Here is an 18,545-nt window from a genome sequence, read left to right as displayed (position 1 = left end):
AGATTATATATATATATATATATATATATATATATATATATATATATATATATATATATAGAGAGAGAGAGAGAGAGAGAGAGAGAGAGAGAGAGAGAGAGAGAAAGGAATGGAGAGGGAGTGAGAGAAACATTGATGTGAGAGTAAAACATCAATTGTCTGCCTCCTGCATGCCCCCTACTGGCATAACCTAGGCATGTGCCTTGACTGTGAATCACACTAGTGACTTCTTGGTATATGGGACCACACTTAACTCACACTGAGTCACATTGGCCAGGACCCCATACACATACTTTTTCACAGTATTTTTACTTCAGAGTAAAAAAATGATGGAGATGCTTAATGAAAAAGAGAAGGGCATACAAGCCTAGTTTAAGAGATCCAAGGAACCTATGAAACAGCCTGCTCTGGAAGAGACCCCAGCATTCAGTTTGGAATGGGAACCAGAAGACAGAGAAAGATCTTTGGCCTCCTGTTCCTTTCTTACAAAAGATAACTTTTGAGCTTCCTTTACTCACTCCCCATTTCTTCCTTTTGGGGGTTGCTTTGTAAACATTTTAGCCTTGTAGGTGTTCCTCCAAGATGTCAAAATATCTCCAATCTGTATTTACTCAGCCTGAGATGGTGTATAAACCTGGTAAATCTTGGGTATCATTTGTTTGACACCTCAGCCTCCCCTATGCTATGATTCCTAATATTATTGTTAAGGATTCACAGGTTTCTTAACAGCCAATAAATCTCCATGAACTCACAAAGCCAGAAAATCACACTTCTAGTAAATATTTTAAAACTGTATTTTTTAAACAAGGCCTGGCTCTCTTTTTTTCTTAGATTCCCTGTCACAACATTCACACCCTTAATGAATAATGGCCTAGTGCTGGGTTTCAGTGTATGGCTGTAAAATGGGACACCCCAGATTCACACTGTGAAACCATCCATAAAATGCTCAATGTACAAAGGTAAGAACAAAATCCAGTACAAAGCTGGTGATCAGGCAAGGACGAGCAGAGCCCATGAAGAGAAAGGAGAGATTCCAAGGCACAGTTGCGACCTCTGCCATGTCTCCCTGTGGTAAGTGACAGACACAAGCCCTCTACCTACTGAAAGGTGTGGAGGCTTACCACTTTGGAAGAGTAACACAATCTGTATGCTATCAAAAGTAAATACACTAAATGTACATCTGAAACAAACAACCTCAGCACTTTAATATTTTATCTCACCTTCTCTGTAAATAAAAGGACATCAAAACAGCTTTTTTAGAATGTTTATCTTCTTCATAAGGGTCTATTTCTCCTTTAAAACTATTCAATTACATATCATTAAAGTCAGACAAAGATGGTGTGTTTCCTAACTTATTGATTTCCAGTTACTAGCAAAGTGCCAGACATGTAACATAATGAATTCATTACATAAGAATCATATGACTTTGGTTTACTAATGAATTAATCAGGGTTCCCTCGGACTAAAAGGAAGATGGCATTCTAAAGGGAAGAAAATGAATTCTAAGTTGAATATTTCTGGAAAGAATAACATGAAAGGAAATATATCATCCATTTGTAATGCTTTGGCTCTCATAACCTAGAGCAAGCCCATGCTATATGTATTGTAGATTAAAAGTGCACATGTGAATATAGCTTGATCCCTATCAAGTCCATTTGCATAAAATCTCCAAACTATACATAGGAAGTCTGTAGATAACAATATTATGTCTCATAACTTTATTAATTTTGATGCTTAGTTCCAAAGCAGATATGACATCATATACCATTAGCTTGAATGTGTTCACTTCCTTCAGACTCATCATGCTTATGTGACAGAGTGGTACCACTCAGATGACTTGCTTCTTGCTTCTGTGGTTGTTTTCCCAGTAGCCAGACCCAACAGCCCTAACATTCTATAAAAAAAACATGTCTTTTGCTAAGAAAAAAAAATGTATTTTAAGAAACTAAAAAAGCATCATGTGAAACACTAAACATAGAGGTGTCTAAGTTTAAAGAAGAGTCTCGTGTAGCAGAAGACATTGGGTAATATTTTTTGTCAGACTCTGAAACAGCCTAGATCACAAATTAGGAAAATCATCATGGGACAGTAATTCAGAAAGCCGGAACATGTGTACAAACTGCTTGGGAAATTCTGACATTAAATGCCAATTGCTGAGCCCTGCTACGAGGCTGTTTTTTTCTTAGATTTTAAGATTCAATTCCTTGTCCCTGATAGGAATACTCTTGGTTCCCTTTGCTTTCTCAGATAATTCACATATCACAGTGAATTGTGACTGCTGGTCCTGTTTTTCTCCTTTCCCAAATGCATGCTCACTGAGAAATTATCCAGTCTACTATTGTTCATATGGTGGCATGCACAGTTACTGACACAAAGCAGATAATGAATGCATATGCATTCAGTCGATGAGAGACTCAGTCCTGATTTGCTTCAACCATACCTTAGAACGCTGCTACTAACTTTGAAGTTCCCTGCTGTTAAGTTTGGGGAAGGTCCATTCTTTCTTTACCTGGAAGTAAAATTTAACTCCTTCAAGCCATCAGTGCCAATCGATGTAGGGAAGGGGATCTATATAAATACATTATGTTTGGGACTACTTGGTGTATAGCAAGCATGTGACACTTGCGGCCTTCAGGCAGCATGCAGCCCACAACAAATATTTTTGCAGCCTGGCCAATATAACGGTATGTAAAAAATGTTTTAATAAAAAGTTTGTAACTTAATTTTTACAGTATCCTTTTATACATAATTATTGATAATGAACTATAATGTTTGCTAATTACTGATTACTATAATCATGTTGCATTCATTTCCCTTACGCACGTTATGCACAGGTGCACCATTTCTCTCCACTAATACCAGCAGTGAATATTTTAGCAGTCAGATGGCCATGCCATTAATCTTGGATTGACTTGTTTGGTGTGCATCAGGAAAAATAGGTTTATTTGTGTTATGCTTATTAATTTGTGCAGTTAGTCAGTATCTGGTAAGTTAATGTTCAAGAAAAAATATTTTTATTAAAATGTTCTATTATTTTATGTTAATGATTACTCATTTATTTGTATTCAGCATGTCTCTATTGAAATAAGCTTTGAAAGTTGAAGCTTTTGTTTTTTGATAGCCCACATTAACTTAAACCTTATTTATTTGGCCCATGTTAGCCTTTGAGTACAGATTATGCTTAGTGTACAGATGATGGAGAGCTGATAACTGTTATTTCTCAAATTTGTTGTCAGTCATTAACCTCTAATATTGAGCACATACAAATGCGTCACAAGCTATATTAAAAGACGGTCATTTCCCTTCATTCAGTGTGCTCTGCAGGACAGCCTGTACCCAATCACATCCTGGAACATGAAGAATGAAGATCCCAGGTGTTCCCTTCCCTCGTATCAACACACTGTCTAGGATGCTACCCTCTGCTGGTTTTGCTCCTACTCAGTGGCCACACATGTTCTCAGTCTCCTGGATTCTTGTCCTTCAAAACTCAAATCAAATCTCTAGTTCTATAACTACACTCCCTTTCCAGGTAATGCCATTCCTGGGCAAGGCTGCAAATATAAATTCCAGCCTGAGTCTCTTCCCTGAACTCTAGACTCATATATCAAATAGCTAACTGGGCGTGATAGGCGTCTCAAAAGTACCCAAAACCAAATTCCAAGTCTCCTCTTCCTTCAAAGGTGTTCACAGGAACCTTTCCCAACCTGCAAACAGCAACATCATTAACCCAGATGCTCAAAGTAAAACAAAACAAAACCTCTTCCCTCTACTCCACATCTAACCCATTAGCAAATGATAGTGGTTCAATATTCAAAGTGGAAGAAGTTCCTACCACTGCCACTCCTATAACCCAAGTCCTGTGATTTATTGCCCATTTATTACAATAGCCTCTTAACTGGTGTCCCTGCATCACCCTTTCCACCCACAGTCCATTCTTAACCCATTAACCAGAGTGACCCTATTAAGACAAAATCCAGATCATGCCACACCTCTGCTCAAGCTTCTCTAATTACCCATCGCATTCATATTAAAGACAAAATCCTAAAACTCTATATATAATTTATTTCTAGTTCCTCTCTGACTCCATCTGGCCTATGTCCCCTACTCCCTGTGCTTTATACAGGGATGATGTTCCTGTTAAAGAGCTAGCTGCCTTGCCTCAAGGATGTTGTCCTTGTTGTTTCCTATGCCTCCAATCCCTTCCTAAGAGCATATCATTGTCTTCCCTACCACAGATCTCTGCTCAGGAGTGAACATTACAAAGCTTTCCCAAATTATCCTCTTAGAAATGAAATGCCTCACACTACACACTTGCTACCCACTCCGTTGCTTTACTTGATTCTATGGTTTATTGCAATACTAGAGACCCATTGCACAAAGATTTGTGCAAGAATGGACCTTCCTTCCCCTGGCAGCCAGCAGCCCTTCTCTCTGGCCCAGAGACACCTTTTCACCTTCCCACACTGCTCAGAGGTCCAGAGGGGCTGGGGCAGTGTGGAGTGCCCCTGGCCTCTCAGTGGCTGCATATACAAATTAACCAGCCATCTTTGTTGGATTAATTTCCATATTCACTTCTGATTGGCTGGAGGGCATCACAAAGGTACAGTCAATTTGCATATTACTCTTTTAACTGTGTAGATGACAATCCCAACCTCCAACACACACACACACACTTCTTGCATTTATTTGTTTGCTATCTTTCCCTCCTTCTGATAATTTAAGCTCTGTGAATGCACAGAGCAATAGACTGAGCATCTCATACAGGGTCTGACCCATATAAGGCTCTCAAGAAATACTTAAAAACAAACAAACTTTTAGGTCAATTTCTGTATAGGAATTATTTAGGGCCTTGCTTGCCTTTTGCTTGGTCTTTCAATCTACTTTCAATCAACAACAGAATTTCAATAAATGCACAATCTTTTTATTTCATTATTAGATACACTTCAGCATTTAATTCGCCAGGCTTAATCTAAATTAAAAAGGAACAAGGAATACACCAGTGACTACTTAGAAGAGTTGCAGCTATAAATCTTTTGATCCCAGTACTAATCTAGGGAATGTCAGTTCTTCTAGGCAAAATGCCAGTGATAAGAATTTTACAATGCCCCTCACAGCAATGCAGGGAAGATTTTTGTTTTGCTCCATGAAGCCACAGTTTAGCTTTATATTAATTACTTAATTAATTATTTCAATGAATGAATGAACTACATAAATATTAGCACTGCTATGAATGAATAAAAATTAATGGAAATAGTTTTAAAGCAAAGTATGGCTATAACACCTTCCCCTAAAAAATTGCTTGAAAGTATACAGGGAAATCAGAAGGATTTGCAAACATATATTTATGCTTAAATCTAAATCTTCCAAATGTGGGGGCCATTACTGCTGAGAGAGCCTGTCCCATTGTTAGACATTATTGTAATAAATCTTTCTAGTTTAACTCAGCTTCTCCACATATGAAGAAAATGTATACACACACACACACACAGACACACACACTACACAGACACACACACACACACACACACACACACTACACACACACACACACACACACACACACACACACACGAGATTCTGCAGACCACTGTATGTGCAGACATATAGAAATATGCTGTCACCATGTTGGAGGATGTGGGAAGAGGTATAGAAAGAGGACTTAAAAGAGTTGAAAGTAAAATGCTGATATAAAGAATAACTTACTGCTAACCACATTGTATTCAGAAAGGCTATGGAGTTTAAAGAATATATAACATAAATAACGTGCCACAAATGCCAGGCTCATTATCATTTCCATGTTATTCTTAAATCAACACATTTTTTATTACCATCCCAGTCCTTCACCCCTGACATCCTAAAAGCTAGAATGCTTAAAATTTCACACTACTCAAAATCCGAAGATGTGCACTATTATGCCTTTATGGGAACAAGTCTCTACTAGCAGCACTTTGCCTAATATCATATCTAGACCATAAATCACTAACATAATTATTCAACTATCTATATTATATATTATTCTGTCAAAAAATGAACATATTATTTTTACAGCCCCCAAACGTATTCAAAGAAAATCTTGCTAAATAAATATGATCCTCCATAAAAATAAAAATAGTTCTGTACCAAGACAATTCAGAAGCAGGGCAGACCCTGGAATTCAGTAAGAAACTTCAAAATTAGGAGCTGACCAGTATTCCTTATTTCTTATACTAGGGGCCTAGTGCGTGAATCCGTGAACCTTGAAAGAACTGTGGGCCACAAGCCAGCAGTGGGCACAGGGGTGGGTTTCAGCCCATCCTCTGAGTCCCAACCTGGTCCCTCTAGCCGTAGTTCCAGTCTCCTGTCTGCCAGCATCCCTGCTTCCATCACTGCTACTCCCATGTGCTGATGGTGCAGGCCCCACTCACACCCGCTGACAATGCTGAGCTATTGGGGCCAGTGCCAGCAGCAGGTGCAAGCAGGGTCAGCACTGTCAGCAAGTGTGAACAGTGTCTGCTGCCCTGATCACCCCTCAGGAGCAGGGGGAGGTGGAGAACCCCTCTGGGGTGATCAGGGCCAGCACCAGCAATGGGTAAGAGCAGCAGCTCAGGCACAGACAGTGGGTGTGAGCAGGTTGGGTGCCATATTCTGCCTCTGTGTCCCTCCCTTCATTCAAAGATCTGGGCCTTGAGTTCTTGCCTCAGCAATCACTACCTCAATCAATCCACCTCTGAAGGTAGAGGCAGGGCAAGAAGTGATATTGGAAAGTGATAGCTTGTCCATTGGCGACTGCTCAGACTCTGAGGACCATCAGGATCTAAATGATGTGACATCAAATGGGAGAAATAGTATGAAAATAAAAAGGTGTAAACCTATTCCTGCCTTAAAATACTATTCTACATCTATTCTATTTCTATACAATTCCACTTAACCAAAAATATTAAAAAAATATCTTGACATAAGATGATTTAATGGAAAAATATTAAAAACTAAAACAATAGTTGGCATGTTACTTTCAACACCTGTGCCCTCTCAGACAAGATCAAGATCTCAATGCTGAGAGGGAAGGCCAGGCTATCCTTGGGCACTTTCCACCCTAGGGCCATGGCAGCTCCTCCTACCTGCAACATCTATATTCCTTGTAGCTTTCTGTATTTGTTTTATGTGCCAATCTGATTTTTATTTCGATCCTGTTACAAGTAATTCTTTAGAGTAAAATTCCCCATTCAAATGGTTTCTGTTTCCTGAGTGGACCCTGACTGATACACATAGTGAACTGAATTTGGGAAATAGTAGACAATAAGCACATACACACACACACACACACACAGTAACCCTCCCCACACACAGTCATTCTTTCTTTCACTGGAGGATTTCTCAGAGGCTCTAAAGGGTATTAATAGGTAGTACAAATTTCAGACAATGACAAATTGTAGAGAGAATTTCAAAAACCTGTAAATGATAAAGAAGTTCCTCCCCATCTTACAGGCATAGAAAAAAGACTAGTGCTCTGTGGGGCATCTATGGGGACCGCTACTTTATTTCATAATACAGCTGAATTCTCCCTGGTAGGAATGTGAAAACAATGAATGTGCATGGGGAATACCAGTACAATCTCTGCAGATCAGTAAAAATTTTTCCTTTTTTATCACTTTAATAAAAGGAGCCATGGGACCATGTTTCCAATATTTTCCTGCCCTTAGGTGTAACACCCACTATGAGCAGCCATGGTTTTCAAAGCCAGGAAGAGCAGAAACCCTCACTTGAGAGGTGAGAGGTGATAGGACAACTCTCTTAGGGGCTGTGGTAGCATCTTGAGAGAAGGAGGAAGGTGGAAAAGCGTCCATGCCTAAAAGAGATTCTCTTTCATACTCTGCATTTGATAATCCCCAATCCAGAACATTTGGGTGTTCCCATCAATGTGTAAGACATGGATGGGAAGTTGCAGACATAAGGAGATGTTTGACTCTGCAGGTTAAGACAGTGTCATCTTGGAAAAGACCTGGCAGGGGCCTCTGCTTTTAGAAATATATGACTTAAGTCATAAGTGTCAGACACTATCAGAGTCTGGGACTATGACATGCTGCAGGACAGAGCACTGGTAGAAGCTATTATTACCTTTTATGAACATTCACCGAAATATTGTCAAGGAAATGTAATTACCAGTGGGGAGGTTCATTTATCTACATTATTCCTGGCTACCAAAGAAACCTGATATGTAAACAATTTAGATAAGGACTCTAATCATCTCGCCATGCCAAGTACCTGCAATTTGTCACACGATGCGCCCTTATCCCTACCTGGAGCAGTGGGCTGTCCTTGTGCTATTGCAACTGACTGCACATTGAGAAGACAACGTTAAGTCAGCATCAAGACATTGAGTTAATCATGCTAAAAACAACAACAAAACAAAACAACAGAAGCCAATGAGATTTTCACCTACTGGTTCAAGGTAGAATGCAGTGGCATGCCTATAAAAAGATCCAGCCTCACTCATTAAAATGAACAACAGAGAAGATAGATGGGGAGTTTCAGAAAATAGTCTTGGATCTACTTTGCCTAGTATTCAAGGTAGAAGTAAAACAGTCAAATCTTAAATGCTTTGATATGACTCAGTGTGCGTTAGATAAAAGGGACATGAATAAAGCATAAGGTACAATTGCTGTCTTGAATAGCAGTGCATTTGGGAGATGAAAAAAAAATTAAAGTGAGTATATTTAGATTATCTCCATAATAAAATGTAATGATAAAACTCCAAAAGAACAACAGAATTCTCTAATCTAAAATCTAGGCCTTGAATATAATTTACCTGGACATGTTTTCAAGAGAAACTGGCTGACACCCAAGGAGCACAGCTAGGCTCTGGGAAGTTTAAAAAACAACAACAACTGAGTATTTGCAGGTAGGGCGAGTTTAACATAAAAGCATTTGTGTGAAGTGGGCCTTTCTTAATAAAGTGGAAAAAGTAGGTTCCTCAGAATAAAAATCAATGGAAAGGAAACCACTAATTTGCTAATATTAGGTCACTTTTTTAGTGACATGAGTTCAGTTTTTTATTATATTTTTATAGGTTTCAGAGAGGAATGGAGAGAGAGAGAGAGAGATAGAAACATCAATGATAATAGAGAATAACTGATTGGCTGCTTCCTACACACTCCACCCTGGAGATGGAGCCCACAGCCAGGGCATATGGCCTGACCAAAAATCGAACTATGACCTCCTGATTCAAAGGTCGATGCTCAACTACTGAACCATGCTGGCCAGCCTTCCTAGGTTATTTTTTCTGCCAGTATCTGCTGACTCTCTTTGTACCCCAATCACTATGGTGAGCACTGAAACCCTCAGGAGTAAGACAGGGCCCTTTTCCTTGAAGAGTTCATCATCCAGTAGACAAGATAGATGAGTAAATGAATATTTAAAATAATGTTGATAAAAGCAATCACAGGAACAGGTACAGAGTGTGGTGGGAGTACAGAGAAAAAGAAGACATGGTGATGTGTGGAGACAGCCTGTAGGAGCCTTTGAAAACTAAATTTCCATGAATTTTGGAAGCCAATCACTGAATATAGCTATTCTTAAAAAATAAATGAGGCAAAGTTTCAATTAAGCAGATTAGATTTAAAACAAAGCTTACAAATGATTGAAACTCCATCATTTCCTAATTATTTTATTATATGTTACTATTATCTTTGCATTTGAAGTTATTCAGTTCTGTTGTGCATGTATGGTGAACATGTCATATAAGGATGTGCCATTGTGCGTCTATTACGGACTTTGGCGGCATCACATTGGTAGCTGGATTGGCATGGTGAGGGTATTTACAGAGTGTTCAACAAAAGGTACCAAACAGTTGTTGTTTTGTCATTTTTTTCCCACATAGACAGCCAGATGTTAAACATACATCAGCACACAACTGAAAACACCTAACCAAGGAGAGCTTCCTGGAAAAAAGAGAAAATAGGGTTCAGTAGAAATTATTGACAAAGATTGAGAACTGGCCTTCATAAATACAAGTCTAGGCTACAGATATATTTGAAGGTGTCCTAACTCCTCTCATTCAGTCTCCTTCAAATTCAATTATTTGCTATCATAGTGATCAGAGCTGTTCACTGGTATTCTCCATTTCACCTTCAGAGCCCACAGGATTGTATTTTGAGGCAAAACGACTTGACATTGCCAATGTAATGTTGCAGAAATGAAATGGGTCATTTCCTGGTTGATGCTCTGAGAGACAGAGTGTGATTTATCCTGTACATTTAACCCCACTGTGGTGACTGGGGAAGCAGTCAACCTAAGTCCCTAAATGACTATGATGAGCAAAATTGTCCTCTTATGTTCTTACTTTGGGAGGGTTATATACACTGAGTGGCCAGATTATTATTATCTCTGAATACATAATAATCTGGCCACTCAGTGTGTGTGTGTGTGTGTATATATACATATATATATATATATATATATATATATATATTAGAGACCTGGTGCATGAAATCGTGCATGGGTGGGGTCTGGCCAGCCTGGCCAGGGGGAGGGGTAATGGGCAGTGGCTAGCCTACCTGCTGGTCAAACTCCTGATGGAGGGGACAATTTACATATTAGTCTTTTATCATATAGAATATACACTGAGTGGCCAGATTATTATGAGTTCAGAGAACATAATAATCTGGCCATTCAGTGTATATTGAGTGAGAAATAAGCCACCGATATTTTGGGTCATTCATTATTTCAGCATGATCCAAACCATCCTGACTCATCCATCTGCCAAGTATTACAGATTCTTAAAAGGTTTTGTCTCAGTTCACACCACTATGGACCTCTCACCTGAACTGCTCCAATAGCCACCTAATTTCCCTTCCTGCTGATAGTCTCACTCTCTTCAGTTGGTCCTATACAGGGTACAGAGAGTTAGGTGCCTCAAAACCTCTCCTATTTAAACACCTTAAAGTATTCTCATTATCTGCAAGGTAAACCTAAATAAATGAAAATGGTACATTCATTCAATGTTAGGACCTGGATCCTGGATCCTAACATTCATGTTTTAATCACACAGAACAGTGAGTTTCCCAAACACACTCCCCGACATCAGTACACTCAAACCTTGGGCCTTGATGTTCACAATCCCAATTCCTCCTCAAGCTCAGAGATCAAGCACCTGTTGTTATGCCACTTTGCAAGGGAACCCTCATGCAGCATTGGTGCCTTCTTCCCTTTTCTGTATTTTTCAAAGGCAGGTTGCTCATCTTTCTAAGAGAGTAATGATCCCATGATCTACACTTAGTGTTCTGGGATCTATTTTTGAATCCACAGGGCTTGACACATAGTACAACTCATTAAAAACCTGCACTATAAATACCCGAGGACTAATCTGTGATTTACTAAACACGTTAGAGCAGAACTTTCCCTCTGGTTTTATTGATGCTGATTTTAATTAACTCTGTATCTTCGACTTCGGCCAGAGATAGAAGGGGGGGAAAAAAAAAAAAAAAGCTTTAAGCATTCACTCCAATCCCTTTATCTCAATGACTAAAATCAAGGTCCATTGATGTTTGATTTGTTGCCCATTTAACAACTGAGTCAGATCAAACCCCAGATCCCTTTACCCCCAGGCACTGCAATTTGCCTATCTTGAGGGTTATATTATACTAACAATGTTATCCTAGTGTGTACTCATCAAAAGTTCTCATTTTCATCACTCACTCCAAACCATGCCCAATAAAAATAGTATTCTTTCCCTAGTATTTTTCAATTTATTTCAGAAGCTATGTTTAAATACATTGATCTTAACTTTCACATACTCTCAATTTTCTTGATTTGCTAAAATGGTTCCTTAAGTGGTCACCCAGTGAAAAGGTAAAACAGTTGAAGGTAAATTTTAAAATTTCTGAACTGAAAGTGACCAGAAATCATCATTCAGAGCAAATTTTAATTTTATAGATTTTTAAAATAAGATTTTAAAATGTAACATGATTTAACTAAGATTACATAGCTACACGATAGCCAATGTAAGAATATACTCAGTATTCTCAATTCCCAGAGAAGGGTTCTTTTCACAGATTACAGGTTTTTATTTTGCGATTTATCTAGGCCACTGTTGACTTCCAATTTAGGTTCCCAATTTCTGTAGCTTAAATTAAATAATACAAGTGACATAAGTGAAGTTCCTCATATACTTGTTATGTAAATACACATAAAAAGAAAAAATACTGCATAAACTCTAAATACTGAAGTTAATGAAACATAAAAATCAGGTTTAAAAGTTAAATCATACATATGTATTAATATTTTGGAAGGTATATGTGTTTTAATAAAAGGCATTGAAGGAATATAAAAAAAAGAGAGGGGAAAATATGTTATGCTACTTGAAATATGTTTGTGTTTTTATTTCTCTTTCTTTAGCCTACTTGTAGGAATTTAAAAGAAAACCTCACACTATTAAGATAATTAAAGGCGATCAATTCAGAGGAAACATGAGAGACAAAGGAATTTAAGCAATCTACACGAAATGGATCTACCTAATCATACACTCCAGGCAATTAGGGAAGGCATTACACTTTTTAGTTCCATATTAGAAATAAATGAAAAACTCCTGATTTAATAATTTTAGTCAAACCCAAACAAATCTCAAGTCTTAAAGAATTCCTCAAACAACATATTTTAATTGCTGGAAAGCACACTATATGGATTTAGTAGCCTTGTTGTTGATTGGCGCTATATTAATATGTGAGCAATTGATAATGTATTTGTCCTGATGTCCACAGTATCTCTGGACAAAATAAGGTAAGCTTTTACTATAATACCTATGAAATTTCTTTCTCTAACTCCACCCCTTCTTTTTTTTCAATTGTGTTTTTGTAGATACTCTTTATTACATCAAGAAAATGCTCTTCTGGTATGACTTCGTTACATTTTTTTTTAAATTCTTATTTTTTTGGGGGGGTAAGAAGGCAACCTGAGATCTACCCTCTTAGCATATCTTATGTGTACAATTCAGTATCATAACTATAGGCACAATGGTGTACCGTAGATGTCTAGAACTTCATCTTGTGTAAATTTAAACTTTAGACCTATTGATTATACCTGTTTTTTTCCCTATTTCTCTGAAGTTTGACTATTGTAATATCTCATGTATGTGGAATCATGAGGTGACTGGCTTCTTTCACTCCCTGCTTCATCCATGTTGTCACATCTTGCAATAAAAAAATAAAAAAAAAGAATTAAGGACTCAAATACATTTTTTTCAAAGAGGACATACAAATAATCAACAAGTGTATGAAAAGATGCTTGATGTCCCTAAAGATATATTAATTCACATCTATTAGAATGTTTATTAGCAAAAAATAAAAGACAATGAGACTCTTGTCCTTTCATTCTTTACTAATAGCCTGGTACACAGATTCATGTACATTGAAAGGAAATTAATTAGAAGAAATATTTTAATATCACTATTCGCTCTTTCTCTATAACAGAAGGGTCAACCAAATTCACCATCAACAATGACAGATCAAAACACATGCAAGCAATTGGTACCAGCAAGAGCTTTATATGTCTCATACATGCGTAAGTCAACTGAGCCTTTTATAGTTATAGAATAAACTTGCTTAATTAGATTTGCTTTCTAACATAGTTAAACTTTTTTTCAGCCCAGTGAAGCACTCCAACTTCTCTTTCAGGTAATTGTCAGCAACACAGCAGTAAATATCATTATGAAGCATATTGTTATTGTAGATCACGTAGGGAGAACAAAGGATAAAATATTTAACTGCATCAGTATTTTACTGTATTCTGTGCAGTGAGAAAATCTGAAGTCATTTTCAAGGTCCACCATTTCTTCTTATCAGTAGGGTCAAGTTTCTAATCTTTCTAACCCACCATTTTCCAGATATTGAAAAGAAAATAGGATTCTACCAAGTATCCTATCTACCTATTCCAAGACTTCTCAGGATCAAATGAGATGAGGCATGTGAAAACGTTTCACAAACATTTGGGGGGAGCCAGGTCCATGGTGCCATTTACTTTTAAACTAGAGGCCCAGTGCACCGAAATTCCCTCAGGCCAGCCTGCACCCTCTCTCAATCCGAGTCCACTGGCTCCTAAACGCTTGCTTGCCTGCCTGCCTGCCTGCCTGCCTGATTGCCCCTAACTACTTACCTGCCTGCCTGATTTCCCCTAACCACATCTCCCTTGACCCCTGTTGAGGCGGCTTCATCTGAAAGGATATCTGCAATGATGTCTGGAAGGTCATTATGCTGTCTAGTCTAATTAGCGTACTACTCTTTTATTATTATAGATGGCCAGTGCGCATCATGGCAACTCTTGTGTTGTCAGCTCCCTGGTGGTCAGTGCACATCACTGATACCGGACAGACACTTAGCCTTTATATAAATGTAGATGGCAAGTCAAAGTCAATACAACTGTCACAACACTTCCATAAATATCTAAGCTCCCCATTTAGTCTGTTGACTCTCCTTGTCCTCCTGTCTTCTGCCTCAATTTCTACAAAGTTTTCATACATTCTAAAAATTAAAATATATATATCATAATAAAAATATTTATGTATCTGCCTTTAAAGTAAAACATAAACTAGAATTGATATTTAGGGTTTGAAAATTGAACTTATGTTTCAAAGAGAGCAATTTTTCAAGCTTTCAGCTCTGAGAATGCTTCATCTCTATTTTTCTCAAAGCAATTTAGGCAGAATTATTTACAGAATAGTTGCAAAATTACTGGTTTTCAAACAAGTATCAAGAACTTTCACATGGAAAAATATGCTTGCCAAAGACAGATGTGACAGCTTATAATTGTTTCAAATGGGTTTCTATGTCATAAAAGAACTATTGTTTTCATAAAATAAATGAATTATATCTGCATAGAAAATCCCCAATGCTATTCATATCATTATGGTCTTAGGTGTGTGTGTGTGTGGGGGGGGGGGGGATTCACACTTGTTAAAATACAGTTGTGTCCAAAATATTTTCCTGAGTGCTGTGAATAGTTATGTTGAAGTTGATCCTTAACGTCAAAACCAATTTTCTGTTTCGCAAAGAAGAAAAAAATGAATAAAATGCTCAAATAAATGTATCCAATGATTGATTCACAGAAAAACAAAAAATGGTATCTACAAGAAAGCAAACATTTTATTTAAATTTGCTTTATAGCCGAGACCGGTTTGGCTCAATGGATAGAGCGTCGGCTTGGGGACTGAAGGGACCGGGGTTCGATTCCGGTCAAGGGCATGTACCTTGGTTGCGGGCATATCCCCAGTAGGGGGTGTGCAAGAGGCAGCTGATCGATGACTCTCTCTCATCGATGTTTCTGGCTTTCTATCTCTCTCCCTTCCTCTCTGTACAAAATCAATAAAATATATTTTAAAAAAAAATAAAAAAAATAAATAAATTTGCTTTATATTTCTTCAATCATTAATGGAAATGGTTTTAATCTCTGCATGTGGGCTTAGTCAAAAATATTTCGAAAATATGGATGACCCCTAAAAACCACAAAAACACCAATCAGAAAGAATATATGCAAGCCTATTTTCATAGCAGAGTTATTTATAATAGCTAAAATTTGGGAACAGCCAAAGTGCCCATTAGTAGATGAATGGATAAAAAAGTTGTGGGACATTTACACTATGAAATACTATACAGCTATAAAAAAGAGGGTTCTCTTATCCTTTGAGACAGCATAAATGGATCTGGAAAATATTATGCTAAGTGAAATAAGTCAATCTGAGGAAGGCAAACATCACATGTTCTCACTTATTTTTGGAATCTAATGAGCAAAATAAAATGACCAACAAAATAAAAACAGAAGCATGGAGGCGTGGAACAGACTGACATACCTCAATGTGGGGCTGGGGGAATAACAAGAGATAAACCAAAGCATACAGAGTGATGTTTTTCAATGTTTATAGGTATACAATATGACAGTATACAAATTCATTATATTCTACAGAAGACATGACTGAGCTACTTGAAGCAAAGCAGTATTTTAATAAACCTATCTTCTTTCCTCCTTTCTTCATTCCCAATCATCTTCCCTCTTTATTTATTTTTTTAATTTCGTCCTTTTTGTTTATACAAAACGTTATCGCAATATCACATCTGCTGGAAATTGGTAATTTTGAAAGGTCCAAAGGTAAATAACTATAGGACCCTACCTGCATGGAGCATTAATTGTACTTAATGCAAGTGCTGGAAGATAAAAATCATAGGATATTAAATTAGATGGGCCTTGCTCAGCCAGTGTTGCTCAGTGGCTGAAAGTCCAGTTATGAACCATGAGGTCATGGTGGTCATGGTTTGTTTCCTGGTCAAGTGCACATATCTCTGTAGCTGCTCAATCCCCAGTGGAGGACGTACAGGAGGCAGCTGATTCTCATCGTTGATGTTTCTATCTCTCTCTTCTCCTCCCTTTCTCTCTTAATAAATATATAAATATATAGATATATTCATTTGAATCAGATGGGCCTTAATTCTAATAACAATGAAATCACTTATGTATTTTTGGAAAATTATTTTACTCTGTGTGCTTCCATTTTCTCAAGAGGAAAATGGCAATAACGTTAATCTCATCTTTTATCTCAGGGATTAAGTTAAATAATGGATGAAAATAGGTGAGTGTAGAATCTGACACATGGTGAGTGTGCAACAAATGCTACATATCCACTCTCCACAAACACATTCAAATAGCAATTTACTGTTCAATCTAAGTGTACCTGTTGCAGGTTTGAAGATAGTCAAGAAAAGAACATATGCTCGGTTTTACATTGCTCTAAAATAAAAATTTTATTCAGAAAAAGTGTTTTTATAAACACAGATTAAACAGTAGGTTACCTATCATCAGAAAAAGAAAAAGGAAAATTTAAGAGGCAATAACACAGAGAGACAGTGTAGGAAAACAAATAAGCTCTCAGGCTGTCAATACAGCATGTTACAAGGTGACTGGTACATCCTTTTTTGTTCACACAAATAGTATCAGTTTGTTAATTCTAAGATAACACTTCCAATCCTAGCTTTACTTTCTCCACTTTTATTATACATAGAAGGTGCAATATTCACCAGGAAAACAGCTGGGACAAGTAGTCCTCCAACCAAGGTGGGCACTATTCTGTTTCCATGAAGGAAGTTTCTACATGGAAAGATAGGGGAGCAGCAGAGGAAAGGAGGACAGCTGGATGCTAACAATGTTATCCTATTAAATAAAAGCCTAATATGCAAATTGTTCCCTCCACCTGAAGTTCTGCTGGGCATTTGACCACTTGCTATGACATGAGCTGAACACCAGGCAGTGGTGGAACATGGTGGGCGTTGGTGATACAGCACTGGCAGTAGGCAGCAGTGGAGGTGCTGCAGGCCCTGATGGGCCCTGAGGAGAGTGTGACCAGGTCAGGAAGGTGCAGCAGGTGAGTGGCTGGTGCCAGGCCAAGACTGGTGTGAGCCACTGGTTGCTAGATGGGGCCGGATCACCCCTCTGATGGAACTGTGCCACTGCTGGGCTCCCAGGTGCTGAGGGAGCAGGGCAGGGTCCCACCGCCTATCAGATCACAGGGCAACCAGCTGCTATTATAAGGGGGTTTGGGGAGAATGGGCTGGGCTGCCAGCTGGCTTCCTAAGAGCCTGGGAGCCAGGTTGGGCAATCAGAGATCAGGAGGTCAATGGGTGCCTAAAGGCAGCAACCAGCCAGGGCGGCAGGTTGGGGGGATGCTGCCTATCTCCCAGGTGCTGAGGGAGAAAGAGAGAAAGGGCAAATAGCAATATTAACATATTTCTCCTAATTATTTTATTTTCAATGTGCATGAATCCATGCACCAGGCCACTAATATGAAACATAAAACTCAATTTAAAAAGTGAGGCATATATGTTCCTCACCTCTTCAGAGAAGGCCACTCAAATCTTCACAGTAATTTTGCAGGTGGTATTTTTTACTACTGAGCATTTACATGAGACATTGCAGCATAGTGAGATCATTGTATCTCACAAGTAAAAACAGTTTCATATTTTGAAATGAATGACAAATGGTGTCTGCCAGGGATAACCACTTTAATGGACCCCAGAGCAAAAATAAATAAACATAGTGCTATAGAAAGAGTTTTCAAAAAAGTTCTAGGAAGATTTTCAAAGGAAAAAAAATTTAGGAACTTTGGATAATGTGGTCCTTAAAAGAAGACTTTAAATTATTTCTTAGCAAAGGGATCACAAGTGAAGATAAAGAAAAACAGAGGGGGGAGTTCCTTTCATCTTGTAAGACTCCATGTCCTTCCCTTCAAATAAGAGCCCAGTAGCATTTCAAAGACATTCAGCAGACTTCAGGGAGCCCCAGCTGTCCTCTACCTTCTGGTTCTTTGTATCTGTAACTGATGATATTCATGAAGTTGAATATTTTTTTTAAAAAATGAGGCTATTGTTCCATTCTAACAATGCCTATTTCAAAAATGAAGTAACAGCCCCTGAAAATAACTTAACTTAAATGGGTCACTGCAAATAAAGATGACTGGGTATTGATCAGGGCAGTAAATTCTTAAAGAAAACTTTGCTCTGTAAATTTGAAGTGCACTTACTTTTGCAAGTCTG

At 38.1% G+C, this 18,545-nt stretch overlaps 1 protein-coding gene across 2 annotated transcripts in view; it reads right to left on the bottom strand.

Annotated features, from left to right (window-relative positions):
• Positions 1-18,545, bottom strand: part of KCNIP4 (potassium voltage-gated channel interacting protein 4) — a 913,574-nt gene that overhangs the window by 741,901 nt on the left and 153,128 nt on the right. The window lies entirely within an intron of this gene.

Source organism: Pipistrellus kuhlii, unplaced genomic scaffold (genome assembly GCF_014108245.1).
Source record: "Pipistrellus kuhlii isolate mPipKuh1 unplaced genomic scaffold, mPipKuh1.p scaffold_m20_p_1, whole genome shotgun sequence".
NCBI classification, from domain to species: domain Eukaryota; kingdom Metazoa; phylum Chordata; class Mammalia; order Chiroptera; family Vespertilionidae; genus Pipistrellus; species Pipistrellus kuhlii.
Note: the sequence above shows the minus strand (reverse complement) of the source record. Positions and strands in the feature narration are given on the sequence as shown.